This window comes from Octopus sinensis, linkage group LG4 (assembly GCF_006345805.1).
Source record: "Octopus sinensis linkage group LG4, ASM634580v1, whole genome shotgun sequence".
Lineage (NCBI taxonomy): Eukaryota > Metazoa > Mollusca > Cephalopoda > Octopoda > Octopodidae > Octopus > Octopus sinensis.
Genome location: NC_043000.1, coordinates 57,140,372 through 57,164,078, shown reverse-complemented (window position 1 = coordinate 57,164,078; position 23,707 = coordinate 57,140,372). Strand labels below are relative to the sequence as shown.

Here is a 23,707-nt window from a genome sequence, read left to right as displayed (position 1 = left end):
TAAGTGCTAGGGTTGATTTGTTCAATTAAACCTTCAAGGTGGTGTCCCAGCATGGCCACAGCCCAATGACTGAAACAAGCAAAAAGTAAAAGATATGTGTATATATATATATGTGTGTGTGTGTGTGTGTGTGTGGTGTGTGTGTGTGTGTGTGTGTGCGTGTGTGTGTGTGTGTGTACACACTCAAGAAATCAAGAAATGTTAATGATGACTAATAATAGTGATGTATGAATCTTAAGATACAAGAAATATTAGAATTGTAAGAAATATTGGAATTAGCAGCAATAGTGTGTAGGACGTAAAAGGTATGACAGCATAGGAATATGACTGTAAAAATTGGTGGCTGTGGTGGTGGTGGTGGTGATAACAATGCGGTGACTAAATGTCATATGCAGCTGTCGGAAAATAAATTTTAATGTCTGACCACCATGAAATAGTATTGCGTAGAAGAGAAACTGAAGAAAGAAGAACACACACACGAAAAAAAAAAAAAGAATAGTTACTGGATATCATCAACAGATGTTGTATCTAAGCAGCAAGAATAAGGTAGATAGTGCCATCATCAACTCATCTTTATATACTACATCCTGCTAGTATGAGAAAACAGCTGTAAAAACGCTAATGTTGATCATAGATAGCAGTTAAAGAAATAGTTTTTGTAGCCAAGAATTTTAAAAGGAGATCTATGTAAACATGTTAAACAAAAACACACAGGTGTGTGTATTTATATGAGTTTTGTGTTTGTATGAACATATGTATGTGTGTACACTTTAAATAGCACTTCTTAACTTCCATGTAAGGTGTTAGTACTAATAATAGACTGGAAATTTATATTAGTTTTTCATAATTTAAAAAAATTGGGGTTTTGGCCAAAAGGCCAGAGTTTGCAGGTAAGTGGTGGGACGGATGGAAATTACAAGTACCTGAACAAATACATGCTTGTTATTTGTTGTATTAGATTCTCTCCTCCCAACAGGCTTGGCCTCACAATGAAGAGAAAGACTATATATAGTAAAATATTAAAGTCTACACCTTACCATTTCTTCACATTCCTTATATGATAATAGGATTTCTATGAACTAACAAGGGAGCCTCTACGTGATTACACAGCCTGCAGGAAATAGAGCAAAATTCCTCTATATCACATCTGGCCAGCTTCATAAAGTATATACACTATTTTAAATGTAATCCTATATAGACAATAAGGACAGTATGGTCATAGCCGAAGCACTGCTGATCATAGGTCTACTTAATTAGGATTTAAACAATGACTTAATTAATGATTACTAAAACAGATGAAAAGTCACAAATTTAGGGGAAGGATATAATCAATTTTCTTAACTCCAGTACTGGATCTGAACTGAGAACATAAAAATACCATAAAGCATTTTGTCTGTCACTCAACTAATTCTGCCATAATGATTTCTTAAATTTTTACATACAGGTCCAGATTGACAGAGGGATATTTAATCAATAGAATGGATCCCAATATATTATTTTCCTCCATCTTTTGCAATTCATTTCCTAGGATAAAGTTCTTGCCTACTTCTGGTTTTGTAGTCTTGAAAATTGCATGATGCCCTCACTAATGTTGGTAGAATGGGAAAAAAAGCACCCAGTATACACCCAGCCAGAGAAAGCATGCCAAAACAGATACTGGAGTATGATGCAATCCTTGGAGGCTATCAAATCCTGTCAAATCATCCAATCCATACCATCATGGAATATAGACATTAAATGATGACACTAGCCACTGAAACAAAAATACTACTGGTCTTCTGAATTAGAAAACTGAACTATTTTGTACTACAAGTACACCTAATTAATCTATTGTCACTTCTCATCATCTCCTCTCCCAAACTCATCACACTAAAACCCTTTCCCAACATTCCTCCTTAGAAGAGGTGATCCTCTGAAATTTACATCCCTGTCTAGGCTTTCTTTCTACTTGCACTGAACATCAGAAGCTCAAGCTAAACATCAGTCAAAACACTCTCACCTGTGTGCGTGTGTGAGTGAATAAGTTACAAAGGTCATAGGTGCCATTTCTCTTCCTTCAACTGATCAACAACTATAATCATTTCTGATTTAGGCACAAATCTATCAAGTTTGAAAAGAGAATATTAGTTGGTCATCAACCCCAGTACTTGACTGGTACTTTTCATTATTAATCCCAAAATAATGAAAGGCAAAGCTAACCCAGGCAGGAATTGAACTCAGGATGTAAAGAGCCAAAACAAATACCTCAAAACACCATTTCCCACACTAACTATTCTGCCAATCCATTGCTTTTACCAATAAGGATTTATAACATAAGCACAAAGCCATAAATTTAAGTGGAAGTGTTAGTTGATTAAATCAACTTTAGTAATGCAGGTATGATTGTGTGGTAAGAAGTTTACTTCCCAACCACATGGTTCCATCTTCAGTTCCACTGTGTGGTACCTTGGGAAAGCGTCTTCTACTACAGCCTCAGGCTGACCAAAGCCTTGTGAGTGCAAGAAGCCCATCATATATATATCTGTGTGTGTGTCTTTGTGTTGGTGTTTGTCCCCCTATTCCACTTGACAACCAGTGTTGCTGTGTTTATGTCTCTGTAACTTAGCACTTTTGGCAAAAGGGACCAATAGAGTAAGTACCAGGCTTGAAAAAAAAAGTACTGGGGCTGATTCATTCAACTAAAAATTCTTCAAGGCAGTGCCCCAGTATGGCCACAGTCTAATGACTGAAACAAGTAAAACAAAAAATTACTGGTACTTTATTTTAGCTATCTTAAAAGGTGGAAGAGAGAGTAAAAGCAAAGCAATTACTAGTTGGGATCTGAACTCAGAACAAATATATAAGTCAAGCACTCCAGTAAAAGAAGAAATTTACATTGATAAGGTGAAACAAGAGCTTTTAGCTTTTAGCAAGATTTCTAAAAATGGAAGTTCCAACACGGTGCAGACTAAATGCTAAGGAGGAGCCAAAGAGGATAAAGAATTTATGACAAACAAATTACACCTTGAAAAATTTCCCCACCAAAATATATTAGATAATGTAATCTTACATATACTAACTTCTTTTATTTTTTACTTGTTTCAGTCATTAGACTACAGCCATGTTAGAACACTGCTTTGAAGGTTTTAGTCCAACTAATCATTCCTAGTACTCATTTTAAAGTCTGGTACTTAATGTTGATCAAGATTCTTGATCACAACTGTCTGATGAATGGGAATGTGAAACTCTGAATTGCAGTTTTTGTCATATTTTTGTGATGTTTTTGCAGCTTTAACAATGAAGCATATTGCTCTAGCTTTGGTATTCAAGTACTATTTCGTTCCACCTTGTTTCACATTTATGCACTTACTCTTTTGTCTTTGTCTTTTTCGTGAATTCTCCCTTTATATATATATATATATATCATCATCACCATCGTCATCGTCAATATCTACTTTCCATGCTGGCATGGGTTGGACAGTTTGACTGAGAACTGGTAAGCCGAGAGGCTGCACTCAGCGCCAATTTGATTTGGCAAAGTCTCTACATCTAGATGCTCTTCTTAATGCCAACTACTCCAAGAGTGTAGTGGGTACTTTTACATGCCATTAGCATGAGAGCCAGTCAGGCAGCACTGGTATCACCCATGCTCAAATGGTGCTTTTTACGTGCCAGTCAGTTGGCATTGGTCATACTCAAACATTGCTTTTTATATACTAGTCAAGTGGCACTGGCACTGCCATGCTTAAATGGTGCTTTTTATGTGCCACCAGCAAATGGTGCTTTTTACATGCCACCGGCACTGGCATCAGCTACACACACACATATATATTTATATGCACACACACACAGTGGTCTTCCATACAGTTTCTATCTACTAAATTCACTCACAAGGCATTGGTCAGCCTGGGCTATAAAAGACACTTGCTAAAAGTGCCAATTAGTGACTACTTTTTTCATTGTTTTTTTTTTTTTTATTAACCTTTTAATACCAACCTACCTGAGTCCACCCCCAATTTAATAATACAAACTTGCTTTTTTCAAGTGGTCTAAATTAAACTTTTCATCACATTTTCATTTCAATTTATGCTCTAAATACTAACTTGAGAATGAGAAAGTTATTTTACTAAATTAGTCATTATTTTCCAAACTTAATTGAAACAAAACCAGTGAATATCCCTGTTGCCTGGATAACATTAGTGGTTTTGAGAGGGGAAATTTATGTGCATGGGCAACTGCTTATCTTCCAAAAAAAAAAAAAAAATGCTGAGGCTGGGCGGTAAGAGGTTTGCTTCCAAACTACATGGTTCTGGGTTCAGTCCCCAGCATGATACCTTATTACTATAGCTTCAGGCTGACCAAAGCCGTGTGAGTGGGAGTGGATTTGGTAGATGGTAGACAAAAACTGAAAGAAGTGTGTTGTAGTCCTCCACCACTGCTTAACAGTTCTGTAAAAGCAACAGATAGAATAAGTACCAGGCTTTAAAAAAAAGTACTGAAGTTGATTTGTTTAACTAAAACCCTTCAAAGCGGTGCCCCAGCATGGCCACAGTCTACTGAGTAAAATGAGTAAGAGGTAAAAGGCCTGTGCTTTGGAGGTGAATTTTTTGTCTTTTTTTAGGTGCAGATCTTATAGTCTTATGTGACAATAATGGAAGCCTTGGGTCTAATTTATGATAAAACAAAGCAAAAAGGACTGATGAAACCATAGCAAGTCATTACATTATGTTTGTTTTGAAATAAATAAAGGGACAAGGCACTTCATTTATCTATTATTTTAGTATTATATGTACTTTTTAAATAGTAGCTGATAAGTGAGGTGGGGTTCAACATCAAACAATTTTAGGCACAGCCAAAAGAGAATAACAAGCAATGGTTATAATTAGGGATTGGCACAACAGTTTTGGTATTGTTTAATTAACATCACTGAAGAAATAAGGGACTGAAAGAGAGAATTCAGTAATCACATCCACAAATTCTCTCTCTCTCTCTCTCTCTCTCTCACGCACCCACACACACATGTATATATACATACATACATACATGGATTTACTACCAACATTAGTAATAACAACACTTGTATATCCATTCATACACAGATTTAATTGAATGTTTGAAGCAGGAGACTGAGAAGAACAAGAAATGTAGAGTAAGTGGGAGGTGGATGAACATCATGAACAGGCTGGTTGTGAAATGGAGAAAGTAAAGATTGGGGGTGAGGGGAGGGGAGAGGGAGAGAGCATGAACAAGGTAGGGAGATATGCTACTGAAGTGAAGAGGAAGCAGGCTTGGGCAAGATGATGAAGGAAAGCGAAAAAATAAGGAATGATAATGGAAATAGAGATATATATAAATTTCGGCTAAAGAAGAAGGAAAACTGATCAGTTAAGAAGAAAATAAATGGAGAGAGAGGGAGAGAGAGAATGGGACATAGTGGAGTGTATAGTAGAATAGATGAGTCAATAACAAGGTGAGGGAAACTGAATATGTGTATGTATATATTTGTGTGTGAGCGTGTGTGTGTGTGTGAACATAAATACATACATACATGCATGCATGGTGTGCATGTACCAATTCTGTTCAGAGAATAACAAAAACACTATTAGCAAAAAAAGTATTGGAAAGGAAGAAGATGGAAATGATACAACATTAAAGAAGAAAGGATGAGAGGGAAATTAAGAAAGGAAGAAAATAATGAGAACACAGGACAAAATAAAATAGCTTTCCCCACACAGTTGCCATGGATATCAAAGTAGTTTACCTCATGAAATATTAGAAGACTGTTTGTTGGTTCATTTTAACATCTATTTTTGTTTTCCTGCTAGCACAGGTTGAACAGGAATTGGTAGCAGTAAGTTCTTCCTGTTGCTAACCCTTACCTGTTTTTCAAGCAAAGATATTTTATTTCTTTGGTCTTTGAAAGGGTAGAAGGACCAGTTGTAATGTCAACAAAGAATGTAAACACCATATTATGGCTTTGCTCAGGCAGCAGTAAGCTGTGAAATATTAATGTTCATCACACCCACACATGCACACACATGCTTGGTGGGTTGTCGTATAGTCTTCAACTACCAATTTCACTCACACAGCCAGGAGCTACTTTAGAAGATGCTGTGCAGTGGAACTGAACCTGAAACCACATGCTTGTAAAGTGAGCTTAACCACATAGCCAAGTTGTTTGTAAGATGAGACTCAATAAGTTGCAGTTTGGCAGCTGCTCTTACCAAGTGCATCACTCTGAATATTAGGAAGAAAATATTCAAATTGCTCAACCAAGCATATCACTCAAAACAGGTAAAATACTCAAGGACATGTACTCTGCATGAAAACCAAACAATAAGGTTGGTACTCACATACACAATGTAGTGACACAAGAACTATTGATTAATTAAATTTACACCTAAGTGTGACAATTATGGTTAAAAAAGACAGGAAAGACATCCTTGAAATCTTAATTGGAATTAATTCAAAATGGGGAGGCAATTGAGTGATGATCTGTTATGAATTTGAAATTATTGTAAGTATAAATACTAACACAGTCAACTTTTTAGACATTGCACACAATATTGCTTCAGGCATATATGTCCCTTATAGAAAATGAAACAAAATCATACGCTACATTCACAAAAACTTGGATCATCCCCTTCACTATTCAGAAAAATTTACTTACAAAGTTTTAGAAGAGAATTTCCAAGTCTTCTGATAAAGAGATGTGTATAATCACTGCTTGGTTGTCATTATTGCAGTTTCTAATATGTAAGCAGATCTATAATAATTGTACTTTTATACTCTAATTCATATTAATATGCTTTCCAAGTCAAAATGTTCTGACCATTTCCATTTTATTTTTCATTTCTTAAACCAGATAATTCAGTTGATAATCAGTTCATGTTGCTCAAGTCACAATGGATAGTTAAGAAATAGTGATAATAATAGCTTTAGGTAATAGCATTCATCTTGTGGAAGAGAAACTGACACACTCAGGGATTTCGTTAATTAGTACGTTATTTCTTATCTTAGAAGCAATTAAAATATATTTCCCCTACACACAGGAACACACACAGATTGTGTTTATGCTTTGGTGAATATTATCAGATTTCTAATTTTTAGCAATGATAAAGAATTCTAGCTTAGGCTCATGGTCACGAAATTTGTGAAGAAGATACAGTTGGTTTAGTTGTCCCCAAGATTTGTACAGTACTAATTTTATCAACATTACTGAGAAGTATAAAAATCCAGGATTTGAACTCAAAATTTAGAGAAACATAACTTTTACAAAGCATTTTCATGGGTGCTCTATCAATTCAGCCAGCCACTTCAAACACTAGCACACATTTCAAGGAATGTAGGCAATTATATTTCAAAGGAATGAAGGCAATTATATTAACACCAAAACCAAGAAAGGCACTGTCAATCAGGTTGAATTTCAGTACACTCCTTTACATAGAAACATAAAGGGACAAAACTAAGTTCAACAATGTAATAGGAAGGACATCCAGCTGTAAAAACCATGCCAAAACAGAACTCACCAGTGTTGGTGCCACATAAAAAGCACTTAATCAACTTTATAAGGTGATTGGTGTTAGGAAGGGCATCCAGCTGTAAAATCCATGCCAAAACAGATAGTGAAGTCTGGTGCAGTCTTCTGGCTTGCCAGCTCCTGTCAAACTGTCCAACACATGCCAGCATGGAAAATGGATGTTAAATGATGATGATGATTATAACAATTCTGCTACATTCTTATGTAAGGATAGAACTGTGAGGCTTTAAGGTGAAAGGATATAGAAAGTGCCATTCCAATAGGCTTCTAGGCTAAGTACTTTTACATTAAGAAGAAAAAAAAAATGATGTAGAAGAAAAAGAAAAGAACTGCCAGAGAATGCAGCCTGAAACCATCATTATATGCCATTATCTTGAATATCTGCTAAGGTGGACTGACAACAAAGCAAAAATTGCTGTTAACAAACAATTTAACAGTTTCAGTAGAGAAAATACCTACTCAGGTTTAATATCTGTATTGTTGATCTGACAAACTTTCACAAAATATTCATAACTGAGCCTGTAAAACTAATTTATTCTTTCTTTCTACAGACAACAAAAAGGAAATGTATCTATCATACTGTGTATATCATAACCTATATACTAAATCAGTTAGTTGAAACAGTTGTCACTTCTCATGTACAAAATCATTTTCTGCATGAAGATGAAGACTTCAAAAAAAGAAGAAAAAAAGGTAAACAATATTTTTACTTGAAGAGGCTTAATTATGTTAAAGAAAAACCCAGGAAGGATCAATCTTCTGCTACATAGTAGTAATAGTACTACTGATAATGGAGGTGTGGTAGTGCTGCTGTAACAACAACAGCTACTACAACTATTTATAATAATAATAATAATCCTTTCTACTATAGGCACAAGGCCTGAAATTATGGGGGAGGGGACCCTGTCAATTACATTGACCCCAGCACTCAACTAGTATTTGTTTTATTAACCCCCAAAAGGATGAAAGCAAAGTCAACCTCAGCAGAATCTGAACTCAGAATGTAATGCCAGGAGAAATGGTGTGAAGAATTTTGTTCAATGTGCTAACAATTCTGCAAGCTTGCCACCTTAACAACAATAATAATATAATTACTTCTAATATAGACACAAGGCCTAAGATTTGGTAGTGGTAGGGGTTAGCCGATTTCATCAAACCCAGTGCTAAGCTGAATCAACCATGAAAGGATGAAAGGCAAACTCGACCTCAATAGCATTTGAACCCAGAGCGTAAAGACGGATGTAATGCTGCTGAGCATTTCGTCCAGCATGATAATAATTCTGCCAGCTTGCTGCCTTGATGGTGATAATAATGGTAATAACAATCTCAAATTTGACACACAGCCAGCAATTTTGGAGTAGGGGTTGACTACATCGACCCCAGTGCTCAACTGGTACTTTATCAACCCCAAAAGGATGAAAGGTAAAGTTGACCTCAGTGGAATTTGAATTCAGAACGTGAAGACAGATGAAACGCTGCAAAGCATTTTGTCAGGCATGCCAACGATTCTTGTCAGTTCACTGCCTTATCCTCATAAATGATAATCCTTTCTACTAAAGGTATAAGATCTGAAATTTTTGGTGAGGAGACTAGTCAATTACATCAACCCCGAAAAGATGACAGGCACAGTCAACCCTGGTAGAATTTGAACTCAGAACATTTAAGACAGACAAAATACATTTTGTCTGATATGCCAACAATTCTGCTAGCTCACTACTGTTTTCTTCTTCTTCTTATAATAATATTAATGATAATAATGGTTTTAAATTTTGGCACAAAGCCAGTGAGTTTGGGAGAGGGGCTATGTCAGTTAAATCAACCCTGGCACAAGGTCACAAATTCATAGGGAAAAATATTCAATTAAATTGAGCACTGTATTTTACAGGTATATATATATATATATATATATATATATATATATATATATATATTAATTACAGGTCCTGTGTGAAGGAAAGTAGAAAGCAGTAGGATTTTGACAATGTTGTTAAGTTCACCATCATCACCACCACTACTCTTACTACTACTACTACTACTACTACTACTACTACTACTACTACAAAGAACAACTACAATTTCTGTTATCTAATCACTGTAAAAGATATTTAGTTTTAAATGCTGCTCAGTGCAAATATAGAAATCTTACATAATTACACAAGCCTTTCAACAAATGACGCTGAATATGATGACAGAATCCAAAGCTTTTTATATTTGGCTTTTTAACTTAAAGAAAAGATACTATCAATATACGTGTGTGTTTAACAACATAGTTTCATTTTTAATTTTATCCGAAAGAGAAATAAGCAGTTAGTGTGTATGTGGGGCATAACAAGTTTTGCTTAACTTTGTTTTGAATAGTCTGTGGCGGCTGCCACAGGAGGCTGTCGATTCCTGCAACTCATGCAGCAGACTGAAATGCTGCTACATAGAACTGCTAGGATATTCAAAAACATACAAAAAAAAAAGTAATAATAACAAGGAGAAGTGAAAGAAGCAAAGGAATTCTGAGAACTGAAACAGGGAGGAATGGGGTTTGGCTGTTAAATGCTTTAAACAGAAATGTTTGGTGGCAGAACTAAACTGAGAATGCAGGAAGGGATCAGAAACATAAAAAAAAAAAAAAAAAAAAAAAAAAAAAACAGTGGGTAGGATGAATGTTACTACAGATGAGATTAGTTTAGAAATAAACCCATTTGGATGAATTTGTTGTCAGAAGTGTAAGTCTTTTATTCCTCATGAAGGGAATCCATTTCAGCAGCTTTTAATCTGAAAAGCATCATTAATGAACAGCTATTGTTACAAAGACTAAACCTTGTACTATGACATCAATCATGAGAAGCAGCTTTAAATTAAAACCATGTATTTTTTCTACTCTTTTTTTTTTTTTTTTTTACATTTCCACATATCACTTTCATATTTAAAAGGAATAGCTTTTTTGTGTTTTTTTTCTTCTTGTTACTGGTTTCTTTTTAATTATCATTCAATTCCTAAGTCTATTTTGGAAAATTTGAAAGAAGAATAATTGATAAATCAGTTCATGGCATCTAAGAATTTCAAAGTAAAGAATGACTGACATGACATAAAAGAATTCTTTAAATATTTTCATCTTTAGATAACTAGTTCTCTCTGTCATTGATTAATGAAATAATATGCTCTAATGTTAATGCTGTTTTACTGCAACACACTTGTAATCAGATAATGGCAACAAATGAAATGGAATGTGAATAAAATTCTTGTTAAGCAACATGTTTTGCTATCCTGATTTTTCTTTATCTGTATTCTTTTCACCTATTACTGGTTTTCAGTCACTTAACTGTGGCCATGCTGGGGTACCAACCTGAAGGGTCTTTTAGTTCTTTTATTCTTTTACTTGTTTCAGTCATTTTACTATGGCCATGCTGGAGCACCACATTAAAGGGTTTTTTTTAGTCAATGAAATCAACTCAAGGACTTATTCTTCATAAGCCTAGTACTTATTCTATTGGTCTCTTTTGCTGAATCACTAAGTTACGGGGACGTATACACACACACACAAACATATATATATACACACACATACATATATATATATAATGGGCTTCTTTCACTTTCCATTTACCAAATCCACTCACAATGCTTTGGTTGGCCCAAGGCTATAGTAGGAGAGAGACACTTGCCCAAGGTGCCACACAGTGGGAATGAACCTGGAACCATATGGTTGGGAAGCAAGTTTCTTCTTACAATGATTATATTAACTTCAGGGCTTTTCTCCATCTTGTGCTTATTTTATCAAATTTACACTTACTGAATCACTATTTTTTTGTTGCACAATCAAAGCAGAACAACTTGATATATCAGTAAACAGGATACATACACAAACATATGCACATATAAACAATAGGCTTCAGCACAATTTCTGGCTAACAAATTCTACTAAGGCTGTGCCGTGCAGTGGGATTAAACCAGAAACAATATGGCTGCAAAGTGAACTTCTTAACTAGCTATATCTGCATCTTATATTTATATTTATTATATTCTAAGAATATGGCACTGAGCGCTAATATTCTTTCTAACAGAAGAAATGATACTGGAATTGCTAAGTATAGTTGCTAATTCTTGTATAAATAAGTAGAGAAAACATCATTCCTTAACAACCAAACAATAATAAAAATATATAAAGACATGAACCTAAATGCTATAAGCAATAATCTGAACAGAAAAGTACAAATGCTTACCAATTGCCTGTAAATGATTATTGGAAAGTTACCAATATGTACTTGTTATTTTTAAGACAATTCAAAATCCCACTTAATGCAAGAAGGGAAATAGTGCAAAATATAGCAAAGGTCAGACATTAAAAAAAAATGATTAATTTAAAAAAAAGTAATAATTGTGATACACACACACACTCAGAATAAAGTGGTTAAGATGGTCTCTTTGGAACTGTGTAGTTCCAGGTCTGGTCCTACTGGATTGTACCTTGGATAAGTATCTTCTACTGTTAACATCAGTTTGACCAATATTTTGTAAGTGGAATTAGGTAGAAGAAACCCAAGAAAAAGCAATCTACATACATACATACACACACACACACACCACACACACACACACACACACACACACACACACACACACACCACACACACACAGAGACATACATACATACATACATACATAGTATGTGCCTACCTGTATTATTCATGTTTGCATTTACTTGTATAAAACCAGTATTACATGAAAAAGTGAAAATTAGGAATTTCACAAATATACATTGGATAAAATAAGTACAAAGCTGAAATGAGTACTGAGGTCAAGGTAATCAAGTAAAATGCTCAAAGATGGTGCCCCAGCATGGCCACAGTCCAAATACTGAAATAAGGAAAAATAATCTATATACAGGTACAACAACTTTCAAGACAGTGATGGTACAGAACACCTTATAATATGTACAGATTTATGAGCAGTAACTTCAAATTCCAGCAGCTACCACTCTACTTTAGTGGTGCCTTATACAAATTAATACCTTGTACAGTACCATTTTAATAAACTTGTATAATTTATTATTAGTGTACAATTATTTATATTTTATTTAATCATTTAAGTAAATTTAATATTTCATTTAGAGTATGACCACCTTTGGTTTGTGATATGATGAGCTTGCTTTCTTTAGTGGCATTAATTTGTGAATATACAATTGTATAGTATAATGTTAAATAAACATATTAACCCTTTAGCATTCAGATAACTTTGTCAAGATACTTATTTATTCACTTTGTTTTAAATTTATCATTCATTATCTCATAGCTTTAAGAGTTTGATGAAGAGATTGTGTATTTTTAGAATGACATTGTAGGCTACATGCAAGAGACCAGGTATGTCCAGTCTAAACATAAAACAGGTACAATATCTGGGCTGGATATAACCAGTTTAAATGCTAAAGGGTTCATGCACATATGTAAGCATGTTCTCTTGCATACTGAAATTAATATTACATGGAAAAGGTTGTGAAACAGCCATAATCCTATGGAAGTCACTCAGTTGCATAAATATATATTCAACTCTCAAACTTCTTGACTTTGTATGTATGTGTTTTTCTCTAACATAACATACCATATGCTACCATTGAAAAATGTAATATTTATACCTTCTCCTTAACTTACAACCTGTGCGACTTATGACCACAAAAAATAAATAAATAAATAAACTGATTTTTGGACACTGGCCAGCTACGATAACTATGGCAGCATCTGGCAACACAGGCTTCCCTCAGACTCAGGCATTCACTGCCTGCTACTGTCTCTCACTCAGTTGCTTTCAAGCATCAGTTGTGTTTCAATGAAAATAGTGTTCAAAAATATAAATCCAACATACAACCAGATGGACTTATGAGCTGTCATTTGGAACAGAACTCAGTTGTAAGTCAAGGAGAAGGTGTATATGTTAAAATATTGATGTTTTCAAACATATACAAATCTGAGATGCCACAACATTGTTGCAATCCAAAGCTTTGTGTCAATCACTAGCAACATTGCTTAAGCAGAGTTCTGCATCAACTGTTAACTAGTAGTTAATGCAAAACCCTGAGTAGCAGCAGTTTGCTATCTCATATTTCAATCACTGCCTCACTGTTGCTACCATCATTCTCATTTACCCTACAGCTACAGTATTCTGTCAAATTCTACCCTGTGTGTATATGAGAGAGAGAGAGAGAGAGAGAGAGAGAGAGAGGAGAGAGAGAGAGAGAGAGAGAGAGAGAGAGAGAGAGAGAGAGTACTCCACAAATTATGTAGCATTAAACCATGTTTAATCTTTGAAAACTTGACACATGGGAGAAAGTATGTGGGTGTGTACATATTCCTTGTTCCTAAGATAAGTTGCTATGATGTCATTGTTCCCTGGGGATAATACACAAAAGTAACTTTCCATTGGATTGCATTCTTCAGATAGGCATAACGCCAGACATTTATCTATTGCAGCATATACAGATATCTATCTATCTGTATTTATCTATATAGACAGATATATATAACTATCTGCATTTAACTCTGTATGTGTGTGTGCGTGAGCGCGCATGTATATACTTTCAGGCTGCAAGTCAAATGAAAAATATTCTAAAACTGAAACCAATTCATTAGTGTATTTTTCTCGCCAAATTTTGCTGCTATTCTGTGGCATTTTCCATCACAGGTGTCCCACATACACACATATTTTCATACATTGGTTTGGTTCTAAAAAAAAGTCTTGATATTTCCATTTCTATGAACTGTCAGGACAACTTTTGCACAAAATGTATTATCCTCTACTTTACAGTCTCAGCATAATGTTAACCATTCCATTATAAATTAGGTCTGGTAGAATCTAAATTGCAATATTGACAGACTAAAATGTCTCTACAAATAAATATAATTGAGAAAAACCGATTGAACAGTCACAAATGTACCTGCATATATGCAACAAGAAAACAGGAAAAGTGAAGCAGAAATATATAGATTAAAAAAAAAAAGATAGCCAGATAGTCAGCTGAAAAGGTGTGAAATACATTGTTACTAAGAAACATTAATACTGAAACTAGAAAGAAACTATGACTATGTTGTGTACAATCCACTCTACTACACAGAAGTGAAACATGAAGAGTGACAAAAGGAGAGAACACAAAACCAATGATGAAGTACTGAAAACTAACAAAAATTGAGAGAATTTTATGAGACAAAGTTTATAGAATTATATGGACAATATCTAGAATTGTACGCACTTAAAAACTCAGTGAATGTATAAGGAGAGCACAAGGAAGATCAAAATAGCAATCTATGGTATTCAACACAAGAACAGATGACACCTGATGATGAAAGGATTCCAAGCCAGCAAGGAAATCTCTCTGTAGTTGTTCAATCTTCCAGAAATAGCAGCTAAGTAACTCTCAAATAAGGCCCTCCTGACTTAGAAAAGAAGATATATTGTACCTGAAAACTCATACCATGTATTCTATTCCCAGTGTGCAATCTAATACAAGAGAAGGGAGATTGATTTGCAATTCGCTAACACTAAACTGAGTTCCATTTATGCAACAGGCTACAAATTATTTTGAAGATCATCACATTTCAACTCTCAGTTAATAATACATTAAGGAAGAACAACAATTGCTGCCATCATTGTCATCATTATTGTAATGTAGAGTGAAGTGGGCAACAAATAATACAGCATTACATCAAAGACAATTCAGTATTTCAGGGCCTTCTATGTTTAACTTTCAAGTTCAACTTTGTCAAGATCAATGAATCAAATATTAGTCCTGTACTGAGGGCAAGTAAATATGGTCATGCATCAAAGTTTAAATTCAATATTTTATACGAGAAATGAAGAAGATTATCATGACAATACTGAACTAAATATATCACAATATTACATTATGATTATTTATTCAAAATCCTGAAATATTTTACTTTTATTGTTCCTCCATGGTCAATAATATATTACCAATGTTATTGAGGAAATTAGTTGAAAAATTTAACTTGTGTTTAATGAAGCATTATTATGTCTGATGAAGGCTCTAAAAGTTATAAAAACTTTAAACGAAACAATTTTTTTACATTTCTTGTCAGAAAGAAAAACTGGTGCTTACCTTGTAAATTTTTTTAAAATAATGAATAATTAAGAAGAGTAGGTGTAAAATCCACTACTGAATAAATAGGAGATCTTGGTTTATATTGTATGGACAACCTTGTGTTGTTTGGATTTTGGTAATCACTGAAAAAATAAAGAAATACATTATTAATGTCAGTCAGATATATATATATATTTGAAAAATCCACCAGAATGGACGAAAGCGCTAATATATGATATAAGTTATATGATGTATAAAAACATGTAATATACAAATAAATATCTGTAAATATAAAACCATCTGAAATTCTGAGTACCTTATTTCTTCTAATATATATATATATATACAGGTTTCATACGGGTATAAATATGCCTCAAGCATATTTGAACTGGCAACAAGTTTGTATTTAAACAGATCACTGCTAAACGCTTTCATCCTGTATTTTATTTACACCAAGCAGCCAACTAATGCAACCAGTCACTATATGATGATGGGTATACAATAAGAGGGACCATGCTATCTTATCAGTTCACAGCATTTGCCTATCCGGTTTCTGGTACTGAAGAGGAGATAACCACACTGAAATGCATGCATCCACTAGTCTGCTTAGGGAATGCTGCAGACTGACTCTGTATTTACACCTATCTGTCTACAGTGAGAAATTTTCTTCACGGCAAAATACAGTGAATGACTTTCTTACAGGTTCAGATATGTCTTGAGCATATTTGAACTGGTAACAGATATATATATATATATATATATATATAATGGCATTGCTGGTGGTGTAGGAGGAATATCTGGTATTTCTGGATGAAGATTCAGTGGTTCAAACAACCAAGTCAACATGCAAGTGGTTGAATATCCAACAGACAAGAGTATCTTTAACATAATTCTCAAACAGAATGACAATGAAGCAAATTCTTCTTTCGGGTATGATAAAGACTACTGTAAGAACAGAGCAAAAAACAAGTCAAGAGATGTCACAGTAAGAGAGGAAACATGACAACTCAATGATAATTCAAGAAAGTTGTGGATTTTGTTCATATCAATAAAATTTATGAAATAAATACTAATATGCTGGAATCATTTCTGAATAATTAGGGTGCACCTATCCACCTAAAATCTGCAGTTAAGCTAGTTTTTTTTTTCTTTATCGTTTTCTTTTAATCTCTATTATAAAGTTGTAATGAACTAGTTCTCAGTTTCCATTCTAAATTTTCCAAAAATGAGAAAAAATCTTAGTGATTGTTAAACTATAAACAAATTCCATTGAAGAATATTTCAGAGTAAATGACTAAAAGAGATAGTACCTAATATGGTCATGTGACACAGGTTTGGCAGCCGGTGCGAATGTGTTATTGAAGTCTAAGAGCACTATATCCATTACCATTACAAAATCATAACAATGAATGACCTGAACACATGGTTTGTTTGATCAATACGTTAGTAAACACACACATTCACAAATATATGTCTATGTAACAGAAGACAACCTGAAACATGAAGTGGGATACTTTGAATATTTTTAGCACTTATATTCTTCTTGTCACTACCAAACACTATCTGGTTTAACACACATTTTTCAACACAATTTCTTTTTTTTTTTTTTTACATGGTTACTAGGTGTTTTGTTTCTCTTCTTAGTCACATGACCAATAATGTAGTAAGGTTTTACTTACTAATAAACTAAGATAAGTTGCGGAAGATATAGACAGATATAGAGCCACAGCTGTTACGTGTAATATAAGAAGGATAATTATTAGAGCTCTGGGAGAGATATAATGCCTCAATGTATCAAATGGACTTCTTCAGTCAGAGAAGCTAGGGCTGAACAAGTAATATGATTTACTGTTTAAAGATTTCTGAGTTGATGAATGTAAGAAAATAAATATAAGTAATGTTGCCCTTTATATATTAGATTAACATAACCATTGAACATTCATAGAGTTATTGAAATGATAATCATGATATTTCAAATGAAATATAATATACTATGTGTATTTGGAAAATAATAGAGAATTTAGATGGATTAAGTAAAGTAATTTAAACATTTATTGGATATTGTTGTTGGTGTTTAATCTAAGGTGAAACATAATTAAGCAGATCTATGATAAAAGCATCCCTCTGTTTTCCATCCAATGTTTCCATATTTTTTAGAAGACAAGGTGAAATTTGAGGGGAATTTGGCTACTATTTTTAGCAGGTTGAACAACCATGTAGCAGGTCTCTCATAAAGCTGGTGTTTAGAACATTAAACAGAAACTGTACAAGTGGCAAATTGCAGACACTACCAGTCACTCCTTTTTAGAAACATCGAGATACCTTCTCTACCGTCTCCAGTGATATGTAGCTGGTCCTCCAAGAATTCCTCTTGTGTATGCATGTATGGTTGTGTGTGTGTGTATATATATATATGAATGTATGTATGTGTGTGTGTAAGAGAGGAGAGAAAAAATTTTAAAAAAGTTGTTAAATGAATCATTGATTGCATAATAAATGAAAATTGATTAACAACCGAATTAACAGCATTTTTGTTGCTATTGTTAATAAGATTGTTTTCCAACCCAACACAAGGTAGACAAAACAATAGCATATTAATAACAAAATTCATTTGAAAACACACACACAAATTCAAAAATAAATAAATAAAAGTGAAAAGTAAAATGTTAGAAGAAAAAGAAAACTTAATATTTCAAGCTGTGTACTTTACTGAAGAATCAGAAAAGCTTTTCTTCTTGTCCTGATGTCTCCTTTTCTGTTGCAGACCACCATTATTTCCTTACATTATAGCTTGTCACTTATAATTACAGCTACTCAAGATTTTGTATCATTTAAGTAGTTAGGATTTTATATTATTTATTTATAATTTTTCTTTTTCTTTTTTTTTTTAGTTAAAAAACTAAGGAATTTATTCTAGAAAATTTAGCAGTTATAGCAGTAGTGAGTGAAAATAACAAAAACAATAAAGAATCATCTTTGCTTTTTTTTTTTTTTTAGGGAGTGGGGATGGATACGATTTGTATAAGACTTGTAATATCTGTTGATGTCTAATAATCACTAAGATAGATTAAAAACGTTTAGGCTAGTTTGCCACAAGAACACAGTACAGTAGAATATGAGCAGAACAAATGGGAGAAATTACATTCAATACATGAAAAAGTGTTTATCTGTTTGTTTGATGCTCAAGATTCACTCACTCCCTTGCAACTCAGAGGGCCTTGTGAAAATATCAGGGTACTGATGGAATCATCAGCTCTGAACAAATGTGTAATAGGTGCAGGCATGGCTGTGTGGCCAGAAGTTTACTTCCCAACCACATAGTCTCAGGTTCAGTCCCACTGCATGGCATCTTAAGCAAGTGTCTTCTACTATAGCCTAGAGGCTGACCAAAGCCTTGTGAGTGAATTTGGTGGATGGAAACTGAAAGAAGCCCATTGTATATGTGTGTATCTTTGTGTCCATGTTTGTCTCCCACCACCACCACTTGACAACTGGCGTTGGTATGTTTACATTCCCATGATTTAGTGGGTGGGCAAATGGGGACCAAAGAGAATAAGTACCAGGCTTAGAAAAAGAAAATAAGTACTAGGGTTGAATAGATTGACTAAAATTTCTCAAGGCAGCGTCCCAGCATAGTTGCAGTCTAATGATTCAAACAGAAGATAAAAGGTGTGTGTGCCTGTGTGTGTGTAGATAAATGTACAAGCTACGTTTCCATATGTAGAGCCCCATTATTGAATTGTCACGTTGAATTTATTCAAGAGGCACAGGCATGACCATGTGATTTTCAAGTTTGCTTCACAACCATATGGTTCAAGCTAATTCTCACTACCTAGCACTATGAACAGATTTTTTTTTACTGTTGACTCATAGTCTCGAGTTAACTAATACATTTGAGTAAAATTGGTTGGGAGAAACTATATGGAAGTAATTGTGTCTTTGTGCATCTGTTTGCCATCACTATTTGCACATTACGTAAAAACAATCTCACCACAAAAACATACCCAAACACTGAACATTTCATTGTTTGAAAGACCAGGGGAAATACTACCTTACTTGGAAACAAGTGTAGGTTGGTAACTGTAAAGGAACCTGGTTAGAACAAGATTACCTCAGTCAGTGTTGTTTAGTCCAGTAGGCATTAAAACAATGAAGATAACAATATTCATACACACACACATGGTGAAAACAGCATGCAGCAATGGTAAACACCATGGTGCTTAACACACAGGCACAGAGCATAATGTCTGTTTGTTTTTGTCTGTCTGTCTGTCTATCTATCTATCAATCAATATCTATCTATCTATCAATCAATCAATATCTATCTATCAATCAATATCTATCTATCAATCAATATCTATCTGTCTGTCTATCTATCTAGCTATCTTGTTTCCATAGCCTGGTTTCTTACTAGTGTCCAGATGTTTGGACACTGAAACCTTCAGCAGACTTTTATAGCAGACTGTTGGAGATTGCTGCATCCAAATTCCTGGATTCTAATATGAAACTATTACACAGAAACAACAACAGGCACAAAACATAAACACATGCTAATTTTACATTATTTACACACATACATACCACCTACCTTGTTTTATTTGATCTAATTTGGGTTGAATAAGAGACATCCCACTTAATGTGACTTTTCTAAGAAGTAAAATTATGATTATTCACATATCATGCTACGTAAATTAAGGCGGTGAGTTGGCAGAATTGTTAGCGCATTGAGCAAAATGTTTAGTGACATTTTGTCTGTAAGTTCTTAGTTCAAATTCTGCTCAGGTTGAATTTACTTTTCATCCTTTACTGGTCAATAAAATAAGTACCAGTTAATCATTGGGGGTTGATGAAATTGACTTACCTCTGCTCCCAAAATTGCTGACCTTGTGCCAAAATTTGAAATCATTATGCTATGTATATTAGCATACAAACATAAACATGATTCTTCTTAATTGATATTTTCAAAGATAAAAATTCAAAAAATGAAAACAAAGAGATAACATTGCCATCCGGAAACACTTATACAATGGATATATTTCATATTTTAGTATATCTAGATTAATTACAAACTACACAATTTAATGCAAACTTAGCTCGATTAGAAAATTAAAACACTTAGTACTTTTCTATCTTTATCAACTAAGCAGATTTATGATTGCTTTTCATAGCTTTAGAACTTCTAATTCCATATGCTATCATCTAATATCTATTTTCCCCACTTCTCTCTTACACAAGTAAATATAAGTTAAAATGTTCTCCTTTATAGCTGGATGATATCTATATGAAGTGGTTTGTAGTAGAATCAAATTACACAGTTGAATATATCTACTAATGTTATTGTTAAGTCTAAGGCTTATTCTGACCCAACAGGTCTATGATCAAAAGTTCATCAGCCAAGGTGCAGTCTTTTTCTATATCTATGACTTTATTGTAGTTGATGCTTAGCCCCAAATGCACTGAGTAAACCTATGACCAGAGGCAAACTTGTCCCTTTTTTTTTTTTTTTTAAATTCCCTTTTTTAATTTTATTTTTAGGTGGTAGAGTATGACTGAAGTTTGTTATTTCTAGCAGGTTGAATGACCATGTAGCTGCTCCTTTGTTTGATCATATATGTACTATAAATCTATACGGTGTGATAATATGTATAAACAAGTCAGTTGTAACAAATGTTCTTTAAAGTGAAAGAAGCAATAACTACACAAGATTGTATGAGTCAGTAAATGTTTGTATAGGAATTCAATTAATGGACATTTAAAGCTAAACCCGAATCAATAATTAAAAATAAGCTAGCATGCTGGTAGCAATGAAACAACTATGCAGACAAGGAATTTATTGAAAAGAAGAGGGGGGGGGGTCATTACTCTGTTACAACTCTGTAAATAAGAACTGGTCACAACATATATGCATGATGTGTGAAATTTAACTGGCCTAAACATCTCTTTCAAGTTTTACATTGATTCTTGTAATGCAATGAAACACAGTGTGATGTCTGATTCACTATAAGGGACAGCATTCTATGAAAAGGTTCATTTGCTCTAATAATTCTCCATTTCAGTGAACAGCACTTTAAAGTTTTCGCCAAGACTGAATATGCATGGATTAGAGAATAGAATTCCAAAAGACTTGCTATTGGTCAAAGACAATGGAGACGGGTAGGAAGGAGAGGAGAAAGACTGTAACTATATTTAGACTAAAAATTCTTGTTCTTCAAAAATACTGAATAAAAAGCGAGAGGAAAATAATTCTCGATCCTTTTTGAAAAAAATAGACCATAAAGGAAAAATAGCCAGGACTAACATATAATGTTTAGATCTTGGGGGATTTAGTCCATTGATCTCAGCTATTAAATGAGTCAGACTGATAGAAATATGCACGAGAGCAAAAGTCACAGCTGGTCAATTAAGTCAACAGGCTTATTTTCTTTTTCTCTCCTTCTCTCTCTTTTACAGACACAAAGAGGTGGAGAGAGAGAGAGAGAGAGAGAGAGAGAGAGAGAGAGAGGAAGAGAATTGATGATTCATATCATACCTAGAGATGACGGTTATAATAACTAAGGAAAGGGTTAAGTGTACTTGCTAAATCCACCTTACTGTAAATAAGCAGCTCAAAATCCATCTTGCTGTAAATGAGCAACTCAAGTTTTACAACTGTATACACAGAACCAATGTTTTATTAACAAATGTTCTGTTATCATGCAATGCTGAGATGAAATCTTACCATGTATATTAGAGTAGATAAGAGGAAACCACTCCTGAATAGCTTCCTCATGAGATCCTGAAATCAATTACATTTCCAAGAGTTCACACTTTTTGCACAAAACAGTTAATAGGAGAGAAGATTAGAACAGTCTGTCTGAAACAATGAAAATCTGAGATAAATAATTTGAAGCAGATTTGCACACTTTAGCATATAAGGGCTTCTTTCAGAGCCTCAGTTTTCAAGATAAAAATACCTTCCCTGATTATCAAACCCAATCTTTTGACAATGTTCAGAACTTGTATATCCCCCCCTCTCTCTCTCTCCCTATATATATATATATATATATGAAAGGAAGGTTTATTTTCTTAAATGGTTCTTGAAATTAAAAGATAGTTTTGTATTTCAGTTTTTATAAATGAAATTTTCCATATCATGATATTAAAGGACATTTCAACCCAATGAAAGTACAACAAAAATAACGCCCATCATTATATAAATTCAATTCTTTTACACATGAAAAATACAGTTCCGCTTGTGTCAGAATTGAGAGAATTTTCATAGTTAGCATTAAAAGCGCACACAAACGATTTCTGATATACATGGGTCAGATGTATGATTGGAGAGTAACTTTTAAGTCTTTCTTAAGAACATTAAGTGAACACTAAGTTCATCAGCCAAGGTGTCCAACTGGGAATCAAACTTGGGTTTTCAAGTAAGTCAAGTTAAGAAGTTATTGCCACACCTACAGACTTACAATACAAGTTGGAGAGAGGATTCCTTCAGATGAATTTTTTCACCTAAAAATTGAGATGATAGATTCAGTTAGATTATCTTTTTTAAAACAAATTAGGAAGAGAATTTGCCAGCCATGTAAACTGAGGTAAGTAGAGTTATGGACCCTGTTCAATAGTAGATTGCAACAGTTGCAATAGCTTTTGAATTCATGCTCATGTGTTTGTTAGTAGCTCAAGAAGAAAATCTCATAGCTATTGTGTTGCATGTCATTGTGTATAGATTATAATAGTGAAATATGATTTTCTAGTAGCCAATAAAGCATTCATGAGAGAAATATGCCTATACTCCTGAGCAAAACATTATCAACTGGTTGGTTTTTCTAGAGAATTGAGTTTTACTGATATGCTGACTGTGTTTACATATGTGTTTGTGTGTACATTTGTCTTGCTATCATATTATGGTTGTAAATGAGTATTACCCTCATACAAGTGGCGGTGTCCCTTTCAAGTCTTCCGTGGAAAACATGTCTGGGCATGGAAAATATTACCTAGCTTGTTGGACATTAAATGAAGATAATGATGATGATATACATATATGTGTGATCATGTGGAAATAGATACATTAACATCTACTTAAATATAGTTTCAACTGGCGAAACATTTAACACATCTCA

General features: G+C 33.9%; 1 protein-coding gene across 2 annotated transcripts in view; it reads right to left on the bottom strand.

Annotated features, from left to right (window-relative positions):
• LOC115210882 (adenomatous polyposis coli protein-like) overlaps window positions 1-23,707 on the bottom strand; it is a 189,793-nt gene that overhangs the window by 95,488 nt on the left and 70,598 nt on the right. For both annotated transcript variants that reach the window (XM_029779652.2, XM_029779653.2), the window contains exon 2: window positions 15,618-15,742. The gene's annotated coding sequence lies outside the window, so the exon portion shown is untranslated. The remainder of the gene's footprint in view (window positions 1-15,617; window positions 15,743-23,707) is intronic.